The following is a 22,892-nucleotide window of genomic DNA, read 5'->3' as shown; positions in this document are numbered from 1 at the left end:
ATACTTACCTTTGATTCACAAATGCAGAGCCAGGACTATCTGAAGATGCTTCCATGATCAAGTGGCTGGCATGACAATATATCGTAGAGGCATGGAACATTGTTCCTTTCCCCTGAATTGGCACCTATTTATCTACTTGCATCTTCATGATTTTGAATAGCTAAATTGGCAGGACACACAGACACAAACAGACATGCACACACCAGAGGTGGTATTCAGCAGGTTCTGACCAGTTCTGGAGAACCAGTAGCAGAAATTTTGAGTAGTTCGAAGAACCAGCAAATACCACCTCTGACTGGAGGTTTTACAATATCCTTCCCCTGCCACGCCCACCAAGCCATGCCCACAGAACCGGTAGTGAAAAATTTGGAATCTCACCACTGGCACACACTATATGTATATGGAAATAGAGATGGATATAGAGATGGATAAAAAACAGGAACCAATTTTAATACTCATAAGCACGCCTTAATTGTCACATCAGGTGTCTACATGATTTCCCCCCCAAAATAATGCAGAGTTGTACACATTTTTCTTTTGATTGAAGACTGTCAAAAATAACAATAAGTCTCATTAATTTATTCAGAGAAATGGGTTAAAGTTGCTCCAATGTTCATGTTGATATTTTATCTATTCTTAATTTATAGAATGTTAGCTGTCTCTCTGTTTCTCAGCCTCTCTCATCTTCTTTTTCTTCTTTTTCTTCAGCGTTTGTCTCGCACTCTGGCGAGGTCCGCTAATGTCCTTGAGTACTGCTTCCACGCCTCTCTGTCTGCCACGTATGTCGGGTCTGCCTTCGCGATCTCTAGATCGGCCTTGATCGTGTCCATCCAGCGTTGCTTAGGTCTACCACGCGGTCTCGCTCCTCCGACAATCACCTTCATCGCAGATTTGATGATGGATTCTTCCTTGGCGCGACTCACATGGCCGAACCATCGTAGCCGGGACTGCCTCTCTCATCTATCTAACTAATTTATCTATCTATGAGTGATCTTACATTATCCATCCAGAAGAGACCAATCAAATATATATTTGAAATTAACTGTTTTTTAATAGTCAGAACATCATCCCGGAAAATAAAATATAACACCAACCTGTATAGCAAAAAAACACACATAATTAGCCATAGTCCTTAATTTAGTCTAAAATCATATCAGAACATCTCTGGTAACAGTTTATCTGGCCTGGTTTCAGAAATTTTATTAATGTCATTGATGATAGTTATGATTTAACATGAATTCAGATTGTGACAATTGAAGGATATGATTAAATGAAAGAGTTTGAATTGTTTTAGCAACTTTACTACTCAATTATTATAATTCAAAATTCACATGGAATGAAGACAGATAAGAGACAAGATGTAAGACATTATTTCAAGGTATGGGATTTTACACTGCATGTATACTGAACAAAAATAAACACCAACACAAGGAGCCTTAATGGGTTTTCATCATCAGATGTTCCTTGGTGTTCATGTCAGGTCTCAGTGTAATAATGTAGCATTTGGGGATAAAAATGCAGCCCAGTAAACCCAGGCTGGAGGCCAGGATGGAGAAGATCTGCACGGCTACCATGTATTTCCCTTTGGTGCTCAGTTAGGTGGGGACAAAGGAGATCCAAACGCTGCAAAAAACCAACATGCTGAAGGTGATCAGTTTGGCTTCATTGAAGGTCCCTGGCAGATTTCGAGCCAGAAATGCCACCAAGAAACAGATGGCAGCCAGAAAACCCATGTAGCCAAGGGCAGTGTAGAACATGGCCACTGAACCTTCGTAGCACTGCAGCAGGATGTGTTCTGGCTGGGAATGAAAGTCAGAATCTGGGAATGGTGGAAAGACTCTCAGCCATGTCGTACAGATGCCTACTTGAATACCAGAGCAGGATAAAACAATTGAGTGGGCCAGACCCTTCCCCAGCCATTTCCTCATCCTGCTTCCTGGCTTTGTAGCGAGGAAAGCTACCACCACCATTACAGTCTTGGCCAGCAAAGAAGATACGGCAACAGAGAAAACAATACTGAAAATGGTTTGTCGCAGGAGACAAGTCATTTTCATGGGGCAACCGATGAATAGAAAGGAGGTCAAGAAAGAAAACAGGAGTGAAACCAGGAGGACGTAGGTGAGTTCACGGTTGTTGGCTTTGACCATGGGAGTGTCTTGGTGTTTAATGAAGATTCCCAGAATAAAGACAGTGGTTAGGGACAAAGCAATGGCAAAGAAAGTCAGGATGAGTCCCAATGATTCTTCATAGGATAAGAAGCTTATGCTTTTAGGCACACACTGATCCCGCTTCTTATTGGAATACTGGTCATCTGGACACTTTTCACAATGGGCTGCATCTGGAAAAAAATTGGTTAGAGTGTATCTTTCTGCTGCTGTAGGAGCATAAAAACTGCATCAGAAATCAATTATTTCATTTTCAAGGAATAATATCATGTTTCTGCCCAGGGATATTCATATGACACAACATTAGTTAAAATAACCAACAACCTTTTTAAAGACTGAAGATGAATGTGGTTATCAGCTCTCAAAACTTGTCCTCTTTCCCAAAACCAAGCAAGAAACTAACACCTCAATAGATTATTTTAATGCTTGCATCATCGTACAAAATTCGGTGATAGTGCTCAATCTTTGAAATGTTTGTGGATGCCTTCAAGATGTGTAATGTTTTTTTCTTGCTTCTTGATCAAATACCCCCAAAAAGCAATAGAGAATTTTGATTGTATCCTGATATTTTGTTGTTTTTGAAGCCACCGACTGTACCTTCTTGCCCAGAGAATGTTCCTTCCATACACAGAGAACAGTCGTAGCAGCAAACTGGGGCTCCTTCTCTCACAAGCTTGGCATAACCTGGGGAGCAACTTTCTGTACATCTTGAATAAGGCACCGTCTAAACATAAACCAAAAGATTTATCAGGGCAATATATAAATTAGAGGCAATATATAAAGAGACGTGGTGGGTCAGTGGCTAAGACGCTGAGCTTGTCGATTAGAAAGGTTGGCCGTTGGGCAGTTTGAATCCCTAGCACCACGTAATGGAGTGAGCTCCCATTACATGTCCCAGCTTCTGCCAACCAAATGGTTCAAAAGAACGCAAAATTGCAAGTAGAAAAATAAGGACCATTTTGGTGGGAAGGTGCCAGCATTCTTTGCACCTTCAGCATTTATTCATGCCAGCCACATGGCCACGGAGACGTCTTCTGACAGTGCTGGCTCTTCAACTTTGAAATGGAGATGAGCACTACATCCTAGATCCAGAAATGACTAGCAAGTATGTGCAAGAGGAACCTTTAGTTTTCAACATAAACCACAAGATTAGTATGAATTATAAAAGTTTACTGAAATCAACTGGCTTCCAAAAGTCAGGAGCACATTGAGCAAAATCTGTCAAGAAGTAGTGGCATGACCTTTAATTACTCTACTTGCAAGGGGCAAATGAAGAGTCATTCTCTTTTCTCTATCAATCTCCATTATACATTCCAAAACAGATTCGTTGTCTTATTCTTCTTTCCAAAGGAAAGAAGTTCCATTGCAAAAGGTGTTTCTCCTTAGAGCATGTATGAGAATGCCATAACTTGTATATATTCTTTCTCCATCTTAGCTTTCTCAGGAAACCTCCAAAATCTAGCTTTCTCTAGAGTCCCTATCTTTCTCTCCTACAACTGATCATTGTATCATCATGTGTAAATGGCTTTTTTTAGCTGCCCTCATTTCCCTCACCACATTCTTAATCTTCCTCTTCCTCTTATGCAATTCAATGGGCTAAACCCTTCCTATTCTGGATTTTCTCCCCAAGAAGCTTTTACAAAAGACAACTCATCATTTCACTGACAACTGATTTTGAATCATCAGAATATTACTAAAGCTGGGAATGTTGGTATGACTGGATAGAACAAAGATAGGAAATATATTAGTAAAAAATGTTAATTGTAAAGGAGGTAGTAATTACATACTCGCAATAAGATGTTCTGACTGAATGGTGGCATATGGAAGGGTTTATATTCCTTGCAGTCATCTGTCTGTTAACAGTCTTTTTGAAAGTTGTTTAGGCCCCTTGGAATTTATCTGTGCCCTCAGGGTCATGTGAATAGTGAAAATGGGTGTGGAACCTTCCTGCAATTGCTGAATCTATATCCTGTTGACAACACAGTCTTTTCAGCAGTTCCAAATCCTTCCATCCTCCACCATTCAGTCAGAACAAAAGAAACTTCTTGGATGAGAAGTGAAACATCTTCAAGGGAAAACAAAATCCAGGTGCTTTATGAAAAAACACCTTTGGCACAACCATGACCTGGATGACTGACATAGACATTCTGGAGTTTCTCTTACTGAAAACAAATTAATTTCATGTACTATAAATTATGGCAACATATTCCAGTTTAATAATGTAGATTGCAAATTCCGCAATACAATGCAGCAGGTTCCAGTGTGTGACAGATTATTGTAAGACCTCTAAAGTAAAATATATCTAATAAATTAATGAGGCTTTAAGTTCTCTTAGTTGGAAGTTATCTCAATTGGCCTCAATAAGAATTATTTCTGAGCATAAAATTTACACATATGGAGATAAATAGAAGAGCAAAATCCAAGCAGCCTCAACTACATTGTTAAATAAAGTTGGCCATTGGATGGCACTTTGATTGACAGAAATCTTGACTTCTGAAGAGGATTGGCTTTCTACACTCCCAATTTTCACCCCCGCATCTGATTTGTTCCAAACTGATGTCCAGTGCATGATATCAAAATCACCAACAGGAACTCCATTTTCATCAAAAGAAATCCCATCTCTGGAAATATTTTGATGTTGGAAGTTCCTCAGGAACCTATGGAGCTGCAGAAACATAGAAAGAATATTACAATTTGAGCCTTTATTTGATGTTTTTCTTGCTCTTATTCTGGATTGGAGGTACTATGAATAATTCAACCTCTTCAAATCATCAAATTTGCAGGCAACACTAAGCTAGCAGGAATAGGCAACATCCCAGAAGACAAGCTGAATATCCAAAAAGTTCTTTGCAACTTGGATATGGACCCATACCTAACAAAATAAAATTCAGCATATATAAAAATAAGGATTTTCACTGAGGCAAGAAAAACCAAAAGTACCCGTTACAGACTATGTGAAACTTGGTTTAATGCCAGTAATTGTGAGAAGGATCTTGGATTCCTAGTGGACAATCACTTAAATATGAACCAACAATGTGTGGCAGCAGATAAAAATACCAATGCAATCCTAGGCTGCATTAACAGAGGGATAGAATCAAGATCACAAGAGGTTCTAATATTTCTTTACAAAGCCTTAGTAAGACCACGTTTAGAATACTGCATCCATTTCTGTTCATCAACACAATATAAAAAAGGTACTGAAACTCTGGAAAGACTGCAGAGATGAGCAACAAGAAATGATTAGAGGGCTGGAGGATAAAACATACCACAAACAGTTACAGGAATATGGTATGTCTAATCTAAGGAAAAGAAGGAGTGGGGAGACATGATATCACTTTTCTAATATTTGAGGGGGGGGTCAAAACATTTCCCAAAGTACCAATAGGTGAGAAAAGAAACAATGGTTGGAGAGAAGCAAGCTACAACTAAGAGGAATTTCTGAGCAGTGAGAGCAACCAACCAATGGAATAGCTTGCCTTCAAAAGTTGTGAGTGCTCCATCACTGGAGGCTTTCAAAAAGAGACCTGGGCAACCATTACTCTGAAATGGTATGGTATAGGGTAAGGGTCTTCAAATTTGGCAAGTTTAAGACTTATGGACTTCAACTCCCAGAATTCCTGAGCAAATATGACTGGAGGAGGAATTCTGGAAGTTGAAGTCCACAAATCTTAAAGCTGTCAAGTTTGAAGATCCCTGGTATAGGGTGTCCTGCTCGATTAGTAGGTTGGACTAGGGAACCTGTGAGGTCCTTTCAAATTTTATTATTCTAAATTTCATGTTCTGTGTTTTGCAGCTTCACCATCACAGCCCATCTGAGGCAAGACCATTTGCAGATATGGGAAAACTTGTCATGGGAGAAGATGGAGAATACAATTTTACCATCAGTCCTGGTCAAGATGAAGTTAGCGGAGTTTAACTTTGGGCTAGGAATGTAACAAAAATTGCCTAGTGATGTTATCTCTTTCAAAGAGTAGCTATGGAAGCGTATCCATTAGTTCAGGAGATGATTGGACGAACTTTTGGTTGTCCCCAGAAGATGCTTTGATTTATACCTTGTTGCTATGTTACAAACTTTTAGGCAGCAAAGTCCAATTTTAATCCAGAACAAACAACCCAGCTGAACTCCTAACCTTGGAGACTAGATGACTTTGTGATCACAATAAAAGATTGAGGACTGCTGGACTATTCTGATGCTTCTTTAATTTTGACATTTTGTCAGCATTGAGCTATTTCTATCACAAAAGCATCCCAAACTAGACAGGTTGTTTAACTCTGGAATATTTTTCTCTATCACCTCTCTCTCTCTAACTCACTGTCAGGGTTCCAAGTAATATGCCTGTAGCAAACAGGACTCTGTGGTAAGTAGGTTCCTCAAATATCAGTTTTATTGGACATATCATATAGGCATAGGCTGGTGAAAACTGACTTTGAACATTACCACGGTTTTCACTTAATTAAAAATAAAAGTTTTCCTCCTCTTTCCAAACTATCAGTCACATGGTCTAATCAAGGTGTCATCCAGTTGCCTGGTGACTTCACTCATCCTCTCTCTGGCCATCGCTGGGAATGTCCTTGTTTCCCAGGAGACAACAAAACCCGAGCTATCTCTATTCCCGCCTCCCTTTCCCTCAGTTCCAGTGTGGAATACTGAAGCATCAAAATGGCCTCAGTCAGGTGAGCTTCAGGGTTGACACTTACTCTCAAATACCACTGCTCTTTGGAATATCTCATCCTTTTGACATCTAATTTAATATTGAGGAATTGGAAGGGGAGAATCAGTGAAACCTCAAAGGAGAATACTCACCTGCCATGGCTGTACAATCTGGGGTGGTTGATGGTATCCAACTTGCATTCTCCTCTTACTCCATTGTGAGGAAGAGGCAGCACTGAGGACCCGGGCCACAATTTGAATTATTTGGGAAATACTGGAGGAATCCCGAGACAGGATTCTTGCAATCACATCATGGGATGGGAATTCCCAATTCTCTTTTTCTCTGCATTTTTTCCAAACTTTCTTTGATAACAGAGGATTTGAATAGGAACATTGGAATGCTTCCTTTCCATACAATATGACCATAGACTCATAAGATTTAAAGTCGTAATACTGAGTCCTTGTCTTTGTCTGGATGAAGTAGGAAAACAAAGCATGTTTATTTTGGAGATCAACCCAGAGGTCAAAAATACTTACACTTAAAGCTTTCAAGGTTGTTGCAATCCACACCCTTCCCATAATGGATGTATTAGTCATATCAATTACTTGTATTATTGCTGCTAACATTCCCGAGGCCTGAAAATCCAGTTGGCATACTATAATTTTTATTTGACTCTTGATAAGAGAATAGAACATTTTCAATTTTTCTTGTATGAGAGTATCTCCAGCACTTGTCTGCACATTTGCTTCTGGGACAGTTCCTGAGAGGACAATGCAAATCCCATTTTTTAAGGCAAGAACTTCCAAGCGTCTTTTGAATTTTTCTCCTCTTTCATTGTCCTGAGAAAGGAGGCCAATCCACGTCCATTGGAACTGCAGGAGCAGCTGGACAATCGCTGAGTAAGGAGGTTCTTGGTTTGGGGTCATCCGATATGAAAAAGTGAAATGATGATTTTGCTCAGGCATCTGGTTGATGACACTGTAGTTGATCTAAGATGAAAGAGAAGGTATTGGCAGTTTTCGCCAGTTTTAACGATGAAAGTCAGATGGTAAATCTAAGGGCCTTCCCCCACTGCTGAGGGATGATTCAAATGGTAACTGCATGAATTTTGCAAGTTCCCTTGATGTTCTGTCCTGTTGTTTTGTATGCTCACTTTGAAACCAGATGTCAACTTGTAAAGCATTTCTGGCTTGCTCTCGAGTTGCCATAAGAAGGAGTGGGGGAAGATCTGATGGAGCAGTTTTTGTTGCTATGATCAGAAGGACATTACATGCATACCTTTCTCCATCTTGTGCCTCAAGTTACCAAGCCCAGCCAGAGAGGCGTGGCATGAATTCCACAGCCCGGCGAAAGTTCTTAGTTGGAGAATGTGATTTATGACACACCCTGGGAGGAGGGGGGAAACAGGGTAATAGGTGAACAGTAAATTACATGGGGCAGAGCCGACTGCACTTGGGAAAAGTGCCAACATGTGGCTCCTAATAAATAGTTGGATTTCTTTTGAAACTTGGCTCAAGGCTCATGAATTAATTAGAGCATTCGTTGGAACCCTGACACCAGGGAGCTCTGAATTATCTGTGGGTAATGTTCATTGGTGGTCCTCATAGAGCACACCCTTCTGGTCACGTTATAACTCCGTGGGCCACCCATCCACTCAGTCAATAAGTCAGAATAGAAGTGGAAAGTCTTCTAGTCAAAAAATCTGCTCCAGCAGGAGATCCTACTAAAGGGGTACCAAACTGAAGGGGTGGGGGATGGATCTTGCCTGTAGGGTGCTTAGATCTGGCCTGTGGGAATGCCCTGGAAATAGCAAAGGTGTCCCTGCCAGCAAAAATGGACCTAGAGAGGGCTGTGCATGGCTGTCCCGAGCTTCATTTTCACTGGCAGAGAGTTGCAGGAGGCCGTCTGAACCAAAAACGGAGCTCAGGAGCCCCTTTTCGCTGGCAGAGGATTCAGGCCACCACAGGTGCCTCCTGACACAAGTGATGTCATGCTGGCCACGCCCATCTTGGTAACACCTCCCCTCAAGGTCAAACACAACCCTGATGTGGGCCTCAATGAACTCGAGTGATACCCCTACCCTAGTCCAACCGCCCTGCTCAAACAGGAGACCCAATACCATTTCAGACAAATGACTGTCCAATCTCTTCTTTAAAAACTCCAGTGATGAAGCACCCAAAATGTCTGAAGGCAAAGCTGTTCCCGTGGTTAATTGTTCTCACTGTCAGGAAGCTTCTCCTAAATTCCGTGTTGTTTCCCTCCTTTATTAATTTCCATCCATTGTTTCTTGTCCTGCCTTCTGGTGCTTTGGAAAATAGATTGACCTCCTCCTCTTTGCGGCAGCCTCTCAAATACTGGAATACTGCTATACACTCGTGGAATATCTTTTTAAAATGACAAACATATTAATTTCTCATAGATTATTACTGCTTATTTGATTGTTTTATATGTTGGGCTTGAAATATTGCTTGTTATATCTCCCCCCTAGCAACTGGTATATAATATTGGTATATTATTTCATTGTCTACATATTGTTGATTTCTAATATTTCTGTATAAACACTTTAATTGCCTGAATTTATTTCAGACATTTGAAATGCAGAAGTCAGTTTAATAACCTCACTTAAAAAACAAACCCCAAGACAACTGGCATTGTGCCAAGCCCCTGTTCAAAATAAGAATGAATATTATGACATATTTTATTCTGTCTTGTACACTAGAGAAAGCATGTACAAGCTGCTTTATTGAGGAGCCTTCTAGCTATCTTGACCTATTCATTTTTCTTCTTCATTTCTTTCTTTTGAATTTTTTACTTCAGTCTCAAGTTTACAAAAATGAGGAATTCCTCACTGTGAGAGTTATTAGGAGTTGGAACAGCCTGTCTCCTGGAGCTCCATTGGTGGATATTTTTAGGGAAAAATTGGACAGCAATTTGTCTGTAGTGGTCTGACCATTCCTCCTCTATGGAAGGAGTTGGACTTTTTATTCTATGATTCTGTGGGGAAAAAAATCTGTTTTGTATTGGTCACTACATTTTCAAAATGTTTAAAAGTCACTGATCCAACGCTCATACGTTCTATGACAAAGTCTTGCTTTTCAAAAGTCATCATTTTCAAAATTCCCAATGGTCACACCCAGGCCTTTTTTACTACCAGAGGCCTGTTAGCCACATGGCCCGAAGCCAAAGTCTTTTACCCAAAAGCTGTCAAAAATGTTTTCCTTAGATTTCACATTCTTATAGCTTCGCCATCATCTGAATAAAACACTTCAGCTTCTCTTCCAGTGGGCCACCCTCTTCTGGAGCTCTGCAAATCTTCGAAAAAATAAGCAATCCATGGGAAATGGGATGTAGGAAGGAAGTGGAGCCAGGAGGCTAACAAAGCAAAGGAGTGCCAGGGCAGGATGTGAAGGCGAAAAGAACAATGGGGTTCCCAAGGGATTATAAGTGAGTTTGAGGTATCAGGGGAGACTTTGGGTGGCCTCTTTCAACACTAGGCTCTGCATGGCCTTCCCCACTCTGAGATCCCTCATGTACATTTAACGACCTGTGCATTTCATTAGCAATTTGCCTGGGGCAAATCAGGCAGGGATCACGTTTATTTAATGTGATTCAATCAACCAGATCCTCGAGTTATGAATATACACACACAGATATAGATATAGATATAGATATATATACAATGCATATGCATATATACAGACACACACACAAACACAAACACACACACATATGTGGGAATGCAGTAGCTCAGTGGCTAAAACACTGAGCTTGTTGATCAGAAAGGTTGGCGTTCGAATCCTTAGCACCACGTAATGGAGTGAGCTCATGTTACTTCTCCCAGCTTCTGCCAACCTAGCAGTTCGAAAGCATGTAAAAATGCAAGCAGAGAAATAGGGACCCTTACGGTGGGAAGCGTTCCGTGTGCCTTTGGAGTTTAGTCATACTGTCCACATGACCATGGAGATGTCTTCAGACAGCGCTGGCTCTTCAGCTTTGGAATGGAGATGAGCACCGCCACCTAGAGCCATAAATGACTAGCACGTATGTGCGAGAGGAACCTTTACCTTTACCTTATATACATATGTGTTGTGATTCCGGCATCTGCTACAGGTTTTTTGAATGACAGCTCCAGCGAGGAGGACTTATATGAATCAGCAAGTTCTAACGAAGAGGAGGAGATGAATGCATTTGATTTGCAAGATCGGCTTGAACCTTCAAACTCCTCCACCCTTCAATTAGGTGGTCAGCCGGGAACGGGTGATAATGAGGAACAAATGTTATCTTCAGGTGAAGAAGATGATAATTTGGATGATTGCTGGGTAGATGTCAGGACAAGACGTCTCCTGACAAGGAGGAACCAACGAGGATACAGTAGGAGAGCAGACCAGCAATTAGACTAATTAGTTACTCTATAAAGGGAGAGATATGACTTTGCACTTTGTCCGGAACAAAGTGTCTATTTGCAAGAGAGAACTGAAGAGCACAGTTTGGAGGATTTTGATCTGAAATATCTTGTTGGGATTTGGATTTAATTCGTTGGAACTTCTACTTATTGGAATTATTTTGTGAAGGATTTTGATCTGAAGAATCTTGTTGAGTCTTGGATTTAGTTCGTTGGAACTTTTACTTATTGGAGCTATCTGTGAAAATTCCTGTTTGCTGCCTTTCTTTACAAGGACTGTTGCTTTCAGCCTTATCTGTTTACTTTAAAAGGTGGGACATAACATTTTCCTGTTTGCTGCCTTTCTTTACAAGGACTGCTGCTTTCAGCCTTAACTGTTTATTTTAGAAGGTGGGACATAACATTTTTGTTCGGACCTAACAGACCATCTTTGCAACGATGGATTCAACTCAAATGCAACAATTGGTGGAGCAGCAACAGATGCAAGTAAATCAATTACTCCAGAGCAACGTATCCCTTCAAAATCAGGTAACACAGGGTGGCAGGACAGGGACGTCCAGAGGTGGAGAAGCCCAGCTGTGGCTTTCGATCACCTCTTCTCGCGTTGGAGGGATCCCCAGTGGATACACGAAACCCGTAGAGCTTCGTGTCAGGAAAGAGGACCCCGGGTTGCTGTTTGGGGAAGGCAACTCCCCAGCAACGAAGGAAGAGCCTCTAAGACCAGCGCGATTGAGCCAGCCGCCAGCTAATGGCGGCTCCAAAGTCCCGTCTGTCACTGAACTGACAAGCGAAAAGTGACAGCCTGAAAGATCCGAGCTGAAAAGGGCAGAAGGACTACAAAAGCCGTGAGTGAGATTGGTCTGACTCTCCCTCTTTCATTGTGAGTAACAGTGGGGGAAAGCTGGAGACAAGCGGCTAGAAAAGCGATTCGAAAAGTGAAAGGGGATTAATGCAGACAGAATGGCTCAACACTTAACATGAAAGTGTGGATTGGAGCGTTTGGAAGAAGATTGTCGAGGAGAGAGGTAGGCGGTGGGATCTTTAAGAAGCTCGGGAGTGGATTGCCATCTGGGATCAGCGCCTGAGAAGACTAGAAGACTAGGGGAGAACTATAGCTGCGAAGGAGGGCAGAACGAGCTGCAGAGGGCGAGATAGTGACGCACTGACTTTTATATGTAAGGTCCTCTTCCTTATAGCTACACTGCCTACAAAACTGATTTCTAAAAGGGATCGATTTGAGGCGGACACTCAAAGTGATTGTGGACTGACAATTGCTGACAGAAAGGAAGAAGAGGGAAGAAGAAGAAGGAAGAGACAGACGGAATCCTGGTAAAGACTGGTAAAGACTGAATGCTGAGTGCTGACAGCAATTAGTCAGCACTTCCTCCCTCTGCTCCTTCGGTGCGCCCAGGAAGAAAGGCTATAAGACTGTAACACCAGCCCCAACTCAGATTTGTTTTTCTATGGAACTAATCCCACAGATACATGTCTAGTGATTCCCTGAAATCTAAAAGACCCTTCTCTTCCCGCACCCTTTCTTTCTCCCTTTCTCTCTTAGTCTTTCCTTTCTTTCTATAACAATTATAAATATAGATGTAAAGGCAAACTGCTTATTATTGTTATTAGGGTTTACTGATTAGAGTCTTTTGAATATACAAAAATTGGAAGGTCTGTTAAATTGGGTTGACTTAGATTAACTGGAACCTTGAATATTAATTACATTATAGGACAAAGGTATATATAGAGTGAGAAATTTCAGAGTTGTTTGTTAGCTGTAAATAAGTTTGATTTGATATGATATTGATTTATTAGGGGTTAAATATAATTAATGAATTTTGGTATATGAACTTAGTATAGAGAACAATATATAATACTTAATATATAATATTTGATAATATTCTTTTTATAGTATGTGATAACACTTTATTGATTTGGAATTTAAACTGCCTAAGCGACAAATTGGGTCGAAGAAAGAGATCTAAAATAACTTGGTGTGTAAGCTTAGTAAATAGACTTGCAATCACATTTAAAGGGCTATTACATCGAATGGTGATTTGGGAAAATATTCTTAACATTATCCAATTGCAAAAACAAATCTTATCAGAGATGACTTCCACAACAACTACAGCCCTGAAAACGGGAAGGAAGAACACCCAGACCTTGACGACAACTTTGGCAACTGCCTCCCCAACAACGCAGAAAACTATAGAAGAGACCTTGACAGGAGAAAAACAACCGACCGTCACTAATGCCAATCTGCAAGCGACACTATTATCCCTGCAAGAGTCAATGTCTAGAATGCAGGAGATTATGATTAGGAATCACAATGAGACCAGAGCTGATATTTGCGAACTGAAGGAAGAAATGGGGAAATTAAAAAGAGGAGATGAGAGCAGATATACAAAAAGTCGAAGATAAGGTGGGGACAATGCAATTGGCTATGGAAAGAACTGAAATAAAAATAAAAGAAATAGAGAGGAGGACAGAACGAGCAGAGAGGAACCTAGAAAGGACTGAAGAAGGCTTTAAAAGTATTAATAGAGAAATGGAAGATTCCTTGGTCCAACTTGAGATGGACAGAGCAGCGGCATACCTAAGGTTCCAAAACGTGGAGGAATCCAAAAATGAAGAACTAGCGCAATTAATGGCAGGTTTGTTGGCTGATCTAGTTGGAAAAGAAAAAGATGACTTACTCAAAGAATTCGACGAAGTCTATAGGGTGAATACCAGTTACGCAAGGCGTCACAATTGCCCAAGGGAGATCCATATCCGCTTTTCAAGAAGATACGTGAGAGACCTAATACTTAGAATGGCCAGAGATGAGAGAGTATTATATATGGGCAAAGAGATCATAGTTCTCAAGCAGATTCCGAGAAAAGTGAGGGCCTTAAGGCAAGAATATAAATTTTTAGCTAACCACTTAAATAAAAAAGGAATTTCATTTAAATGGCAAATTCCAGAAGGGATGCTAATATGGTGGAAGGGAAGGAAAATTAAAATAGATTCAATAGAACAAGCACAAGACTTTCTAGAACAACTAACCACCACGGAGGATCAACACACTAAGGAGGAAACCCAAGGGAACATGCAGGAAGATCGGAACCGCCATAGGAACAAGGAAGAAAGACCCGTCCAAACTCAAGGAAAAGACAACTTACAACAAGAAAGAGTAGAAACATCCCCATACCTCCTACAAGAAGAGAGCCGTATAATTACGAGACAAAAAGCGAGGCAGACTTAAGTAAATGGAGGAAGGAAGTAAAATCCTTTCCATCAACATAAACGGCCTAAATTCAAGAGCTAAAAGGAAGAGGATTCTAAATAAACTAATAAAACAAAACGTTGATATAGTTTGCATACAAGAAACACACATTAGGAAAAGTGAGGAGAAATTTCTAGATTGTCCGAAACTGGGAAAATTATTCACAGCACCAGCAGATGAGCACAAAAGAAAGGTATTGCAATATATGTGAGAGATGATTTAAAAGCGGAGTTAATCTGGGCGGATCCTGAAGGAAGAACCCTGGTGGTACAAACTTCAATTAATGGCATTACATTTTTACTGGTAGTAATCTATGCCCCAAATGATGATCAAGGTAAATTTTTCAAACATCTTCACCAAAAATAATAGATTTCGGAAATGGCAATATTTTTCTGATTGGCGATTTTAACTCTATTGCTGACTACCGGAAGGATCATAGTAACATGAGTAAGAATAAAAAAGGAAAAAGAGAATTTTCGAAGCCATGTAAGGATATGATGTACGAACTGAATCTGGTAGATATTTGGAGAAAACTAAACCCAAAAAAAGAACAGTTTACCTTTTACTCTAACCCACACAAAATTTGGACAAGAATAGATATGGCTTGGATAAATGGTGAATTAATTAATGAAATCAAAGATAGCGAAATTTTACCAAACGACTGGGCTGATCACAACCCAATTCAAATAACCTGGAGAGGTAGAAGAAAACCAAAAGAAGATGGACTCTTAACACTCACTTAATAAAAGAAGAAGAATACACTAATAAATTGAAAGAAGAACTGAACTTCTTCTTAAAAGAAAATAATAATGATCTAACTTCGAAACAAAATATATGGGACACAATGAAGGCATTTATAAGAGGAACAACTATCTCTTACAATGCTATGAGAAATAAAAGAAAGTATGCCCAACAAAGTAACTTACAACAAGAAATTAAGGATTTAGAAACCCAACTACAAAAGAACCCCAAAAATCAAAGAATACAGAATCAGTTAATAACAACTAAACACAATCTAAATTTATTAGAACAAGAAAAATTAGAGAGTAGTCTGAAAATGACTAAACAAATTTATTTTGAGCACGCAAACAAGCCAGGAGATGGTTAGCCCACAAACTTAAGAAAATGAAAGAAAAAGATTGATACACCAATTAATGGACGAGAGGGGCAATTTGCAAGAGGAGATAGAGAAGAAAAAAGAGATCACTTTTAAATACTTCAGGAAATTATACAAAAGGAAGACGTTTGTGAGGACAAAATAATGAAATATCTAGAGGAAGCAAATGAAAAAGCAATTGGAGAGGAAGAGATAGAATTATTAAACAAAAATATAACATGGTCCGAACTGAAGTCAGCAATAGAGAATCAAAGTAACAATAAAGCGCCAGGACCGGACGGGATACCTGTAGAACTTTACAAAACAATTATAGAACAAATTGGACCACTGATGCTGGAAGTATTCAATGAGGTACTCCTAGTAGCCAAGATGCCGGACTCGTGGAGGGAGCCTTAATTTCGCTGATCCCGAAGGAGGACCTAGACCATAGACTTATTAATAATTATAGACCAATCTCGCTCCTGAATGCAGATTACAAACTATTCTCTTCTATAATAGCTAATAGACTAAAACAGGTTCTAAACACACATATCCATGAAGATCAAAATGGATTTCTCCCATTTCGACAAATTAAGAATAATCTAAGAACAGTGATAGACATTTCAGAATACTACGAAGCCCATCCGGAAAAACAATTTGCTTTTATGTTTTTGGACGCTGAAAAAGCATTCGACAATTTAAATTGGCATTTTTTAATTCAAAAAATATACAATATGAACCTTGGCACTAGATTTGAAAACGTCGTCACTACAATTTACCATACCCAACAGGCAAATATTCTAATAAATGGGGAACAAACTGACCCGATAAAAATAGAAAAAGGGGTCAGACAGGGTTGCCCTCTCTCTCTCCTCTGCTTTTCATATTCGCCCTAGAATCTCTTTTGACGTATATTAGGCAAAATTCGAGAATTAGAGGACTGAGGATTAAATCAGAAGAGTACAAAGTACAAGCCTTCGCTGATGATTTGGTTTTTTTTCTGGAGGAGCCTATAGAAAAAGGACATAACTTATTAGAAGAACTAGAACGATTTGGAGAAGTCGCAGGATTTAAAATTAATAGGGGTAAAACGAAATTAATGTCTAAAAATTTAACAGGAGACCAGAATAAAGAACTAGAGACAATAATGGGAATACAGGTGACAAAAAAATTAAATACTTAGGAATTTGGCTTACTCCACAAAGCAAATCATTAAAAGAAAACAACTATGACAAACTTCTCCAACAATCCAAGAAAGATTTAGATTCCTGGAGTACATTACAACTTTCCTTATTGGGCAGGATTGCTCTGATTAAGATGAATATTCTGCCAAAATTTCTATATTCCAGACAATTCCAATCAAATTAAATAAAAATTTTTTTACGGAATTAAACAAGATAACACTGAAATTTATTTGGCAGGGGAAAAAAGCTAGGATTAATGTAAAAGCCCTACAAGATTTGAAAAGCAGAGGAGGGTTAGGCCTGCCAAACTGGGAAGTATATTACAAGGCAGCCAACCTACTATGGATAAAGGAATGGGTGAATTTAACTAACAAAAGAACACTAATATTAGAAGGCCACGATATGCAGAAAGGATGGCATGCCTTTCTGTGGGAAACTGGGAAACCCAGGCAATCATATTTCCATAGGCATCTTATCAGGGACTCTCTATTAACCAATTGGAAAAAAGTACGTAAAAAACTTTATCTAAAAATACCGATTTGGCTATCTCCAATGGAAGCGATAGTACACCCTAATAATTTGGATATAACTAAAATGATTAAGTACGAAAATTTATTAGACCCACAAGGAAAATTGAAAACCCGACAAGAATTACAAGAGCGAGGATTTAAAATTGATCAGTGGGTGTACCTTCAAATTCATAGTAGATATAAACAAGATATTAAGGAATTTGGAATCTACAATAAATTACAGACTTTAGACAAAATTCTATTAGGACCGAGCAAAAAAATATATCTAAATTTTACAAACATTTATTAGAAACTGAATTAGAACAAGAAATTGTCAAAGGAAATATGATTGCGTGGAGCAGAAACGTGGGACGGAGCATTACGCTAGTAGAATGGGAAAGGATCTGGAACAGGAACATTAAGATCACGAAATCAGCAGCTTATAAAGAAAACGCATATAAAATGTTTTATAGATGGCACCTGCCCCCTTCGAGATTGGCGAAGATGCACCCCAACACGAGCCCCAATTGTTGGAAATGTCAAAGCATAGAAGGTACCTTCTTCCATTTGTGGTGGTCGTGCAAGGAAACCCAGAAGTACTGGCAAAAATTTAGGCGCTGGCTAGAGGAAATAACCAAGGAACAAATAGAGTACAAACCAGAGTCCTTCCTTCTAGGAATTTTCGATAAACAAATACCCAAAAATCGAAGTATATTGTAATTCATATCTTAACCGCAGCCAGACTGGCATTTGCCCAGTGCTGGAAATTATCTTCCATTCCCTCTGAACATATGGTTATTCAGAAAATTTTACAATGCGCCGAAATGGACAAACTAACCCAAGCACTAAAAATAAAGAATCCTCATCATATTACAACAATTGGAATCCTTTGTATAATTGGCTAAACCAAAGATAGATCATCTCTAGGAAAATGATGGCCGAGGGCCTCCGAAGCAGAGATAAAGAAAAGCACCGCCGATGATACTTTTGAAGAAGAAAGGATCTTACAGACAGTCACAAAATATGGTTTTATTTTAACTGTTTTCCCTACTCTATTCTTCCCCTCCCTTACTCTTCCCTTTCCCCTCTCTTAGGCTTTCCTCTCTCTCCCTCTTGGTCTATGCCAAGGCCTATTTTTCTTTTTGTTGTACATAATGTGTAGTTGTGTTGTTCTTTTAAAGGTAAAACTAATAAAGTATTTTTCCAACAAAATCAGGTAACACAATTATTATCGTTCGTTGCCAATTCTCAAACTGTTTCAGCTGCAGCTGGAGTTCCCCCTGCACCCCCTGTGAGAAAAATTCCGATAGCTATGCCAGATAAATTTTCTGGGCAAACGGACATGTTTTCAACATTTTTGGGTCAGTGCCAATTGTATTTTCTGTGAGGCCGGAGGATTTTCCAACCGATCGAGTTAAAATTGGCTTTATTATTAGTTTGTTAACCGGGCAGGCTGCCAAATGGGCTACTCCCTTATTAGTACAAGATAGTCCATTACTGGACGATTTCCAGGGTTTATTCAACAGATGAACGTTATGTTTGAGAATCCAATTAAATCTCAAACTGTGGACAGAAAATTGAGGGATATTATTCAAGGTAAACACTCATTGCAAGAATACGTTGCAGAATTTCGCTTGTTGTGTATGGACTCCACCTGGAATGAACCAGCTCACATGGCAGCATTCCAAGAGGGTTTGTCCGACATTATCAAGGATGAACTAATTCATGCAGAGCGTGCTTCAACTTTGGACACATTGATTACTCAATGCTTACGTATTGAAGCTCGCCTACAACATCGTGGGTGTAAACGGACCGTTGCAGAGCCACCTGTGTTTCCTCGTTCACGCACCCGTCTATGAGGGTTTTCCAATCCAGAATTCCAGCAGAGGAGCCGATGGAGATAGGCACACTCCGCCCTCGTTTAACAGTTCAGGAACGATCGAGAAGATTTCAGGAAGGTTTGTGCCTTTATTGCGGGGGTTCGGGACATTTTGCAAATTCCTGCACTCGGAAGGGGACTCGTGGACCTGTATCAAAACCCATTGCTGGTCCGTCGGGAAACGGGGTAGGCCCGACCTCAGGGAAACCCTAGGTCGGGCACAGTATTCACTTTCATCTCAAATTGCTGAAGTTAATTCTGGCCCTCCTCGACATTTACTTTTGGACACTCGCATATTCTTGCAATCTCGGAAGGAGGGAATCCCTGCCGTGGCACTGGTGGATTCAGGGGCTACGACTAGCTTTATGGATTATGATTTCGTAAAACATTTCAAAGTTCCTTTAGTGCCTGTGAATCCCCCATGCAGGTGGAAACCGTAGATGGGCGCGAACTCAAGTCGGGACCTATTCGCTTTGCCACCCACCCAATAAGCGTATGCGTATTGGGGATCACGAGGAGGCGATAAGTTTTTATATCACTTCGAACCTCCATCTTCCTTTGGTGCTCGGAGTATCCTGGCTGCGTCTACACGATCCGTTGGTGGCTTGGGCGCAGAACGCTGTTTCTTTTCCAAGCTTGCAATGTGTGGACCACCTGAGACATGTCTGCGCAGGCCAACATATTGTCGCTTCTGCTGCCTCGATTCCTTCAGAGCTGTCGGATTTCCCCGATGTTTTCAGTGAACAGGAGGCAGATCAATTACCACCACATCGTGTTTATGACTGTCCGTGGATTTGATACCGGACGCTCCATTACCAAAGGGGAGGTTGTATTCTTTGTCTGAGCCTGAACTAGTTGCACTTGAGAATTTTTGAATAAAAATCTAGCTCGGGGATTTATTCGACCTTCGTCATCCCCTCTTTCAGCACCCGTTCTCTTTGTCAAGAAGAAGTCGGGAGAACTTCGTCTTTGTTGTGACTATAGACGCTTAAATGCTATCACTGTGAGAAATAGCTATCCTTTACCGCTCATCTCCGAATTGTTGGAGCGGTTACGGGAAGCTACAATTTTCACGAAACTTGACTTACGTGGAGCTTACAATTTGGTTCGGATGCGTAAGGGAGGCGAGTGGAAGACGGCTTTTGGCTTTCGTTATGGTCATTTGAGTACACCGTTATGCCATTTGGTTTGACCAACGCTCCTGCTGTATTTCAACATTTAATGAACGATATCTTTCGAGACATGTTGGATAAGTTTGTTGTCATATATTTGGACGACATTTTGATTTATTCAAAATCTAAAGAGCAACATCTTCAGCAGGTGCATCAAGTGCTTCAGCGTCTTCGGGAACATAAACTTTATGCTAAATTAGAAAAATGTTTCTTTTTTCAGTCGTCTATCGAATTCTTGGGACACATTATTTCTCCTGTGGGCATTGCTATGGACCCCAAAAAGGTTGAGGCGTTGTGTAGTTGGGAAGCTCCTCGTCGGGTTAAAGATGTGCAACGACTTTTAGGATTTGCCAACTATTATCGGACTTTCATTCCAGGTTTTGCGAAGATAATGGATCCCATAACCCAGCTTCTTTGTAAGAAGGTTCCATTTGTGTGGGGGCCTCCACAACAACAGGCTTTTGACACTTTGAAAAAGCATTTATAACTGAACCCATATTGGAGCATCCTGATCCGGATCGCCCATTTGTGGTCGAGACAGATGCTTCTAATGTCGCTATCGGAGCAGTGCTGTTACAAGCTTCGGAGGATGGCGCTCTTTTGTTTCCTTGCGCTTATTATTCTAGGAAGCTTACAGCTTGGAGCATAACTATACCATTTGGGAAAAAGAGTTGTTAGCTATTAAGGTTGCTTTTGAGACTTGGAGACATCATTTGGAGGAGCTCGACACAAGGTGGAGGTTCGGACAGATCATAGGAACCTGGAACATTTGACCACGGCTAGGAAATTGAATCAAAGGCAGATTCGTTGGTCGTTATTTTTGCCAGATTTAATTTCTCGGTTACTTACATTCCAAGTGGTCAGAACCGGAGGGCGGATGCATTATCTCGGAAACCGGAGTATACTTATGCCGAAGATCCTCTTCCTTTACGGACAGTGTTACCACGGAATCTCTAGCCGTACTGCAGGAACCAGTAGATTTACGGGCCCAACTACGAGAGGCGCAAGCGTTTGGATGTGTGGACGCAGCAGAGACGGGAGGACATTGGCCCAACTTCTCCATGGTCTTTTGAAGGCGATCTGCTTCGATATCGGGGTTTATTATATGTGCCTACCAGACCGTTGAGGGCTCTCATCATGACACAATGTCATGATAACCCAGCCGCTGGTCATTTTGGATTACACAAGACCTTGCATTTGGTCACTCGGACTTTTTGGTGGCCTCGAGTTCGTCATGATGTGTCTTCTTACGTCGCTTCTTGGCGTTCAATGTAGGCAAGCGAAAGCAGCATCCGGTGCACCTCCTGGACTTTTGCAACCCTTGTCGACTCCAAGTAGACCATGGGGAGCGATCTCTATGGACTTTCTGACACATTTACCGTCTTCATCGGGGTTCACAACAGTGCTTGTGGTAGTGGATATGTTGACTAAAATGGCCCATTTCATTCCCTGTCGGAAATTACCATCGTCCGCACTACGGCTCAGTTATTTTTGCAACATATCTTCCGTCTACATGGACTGCCTGATAGAGTGGTTTCTGATCGTGGGGTCCAGTTTACGGCAGAATTTTGGAAACAGTTAATGGCGGCTTTGCAAGTGAAAGTATGTTTAGCGTCAGCGCACCATCCGGAAACTGATGGCGGGACGGAGAAGGTGATTGGGATTCTTACTCAATATTTGAGATGTTTTGTTAATTTGCGACAAAAGCGATTGGGTGAAATACCTCCCGTTAGCAGAATTCGCGTTTAACAACTCGCAGCATACCTCCACCCGTGTCACGCCATTTTTGCAAATATGGGTTATCATCCGCATTTCTTCCCATTAACTATGATGGATTCCCGGTTCCTGAGACCCGAGAGTTTTTGGAAGAACTACACGCAGTTCGCCGTCTACTGATACAACAATTGAACAAGGCAAAAGAAGATTATAAGCGGTTTGCAGATCGGTCCCGTCGAGATACACCTCCGTTAGTTGTGGGTGATAAAGTGTGGCTATCTACAAAACATCTGAAGGTCGATCGCCCTATTAGAAAACTTGATCATCGGTTTATTGGTCCGTTCCCGATTGAGGCAGTTATTAATCCCGTGGCATACCGCCTCACTTTGCCACGATCCATGCGTATTCACCCGTCTTTCATCGATCTCTTTTGATTCCTGATTCTTCTGTTTGTCGATTACGTGATTCTGCTGAACCGGGTCCGTTATCATTGCCTTCTGAGGAGCCTGCTGTTGGCGATACGGTGGTCGACGTCCTTGATTCCCGTTGGCTCAAGGTCGCTTCCAGTATTTGGTCAGGAGGAGGGTAGATGACTCGGAGGTTTGTTCCTGGACGGATGCGTCTACACTTCATGCTTCGGATCTGCTTCGAGACTTTCATGCACGCTTCCCTTGAAACCGCATCCGGATCGCCAGACCCGGGGGAAGGGCCCTGCGGTGAGGATAGTGTTGTGATTCCGGCATCTGCTACAGGTTTTTTGAATGACAGCTCCAGCGAGGAGGACTTATATGAATCAGCAAGTTCTAACGATGAGGAGGAGATGGATGCATTTGATTTGCAAGATCGGCTTGAACC

General features: G+C 40.9%; 1 pseudogene; it reads right to left on the bottom strand.

Moving 5' to 3' along the window:
• Positions 1 to 1,436: 1,436 nt before the first annotated feature.
• Positions 1,437 to 22,892, bottom strand: part of LOC148131616 (vomeronasal type-2 receptor 26-like) — a 115,823-nt pseudogene continuing 94,367 nt past the window's right edge.

This window comes from Notechis scutatus, chromosome 2 (assembly GCF_049901735.1).
Source record: "Notechis scutatus isolate UNSWTSFEM ecotype Mainland chromosome 2, rNotScu1.2, whole genome shotgun sequence".
Classification (NCBI taxonomy): domain Eukaryota; kingdom Metazoa; phylum Chordata; class Lepidosauria; order Squamata; family Elapidae; genus Notechis; species Notechis scutatus.
This window is presented reverse-complemented; position numbering and strand designations above follow the sequence as displayed.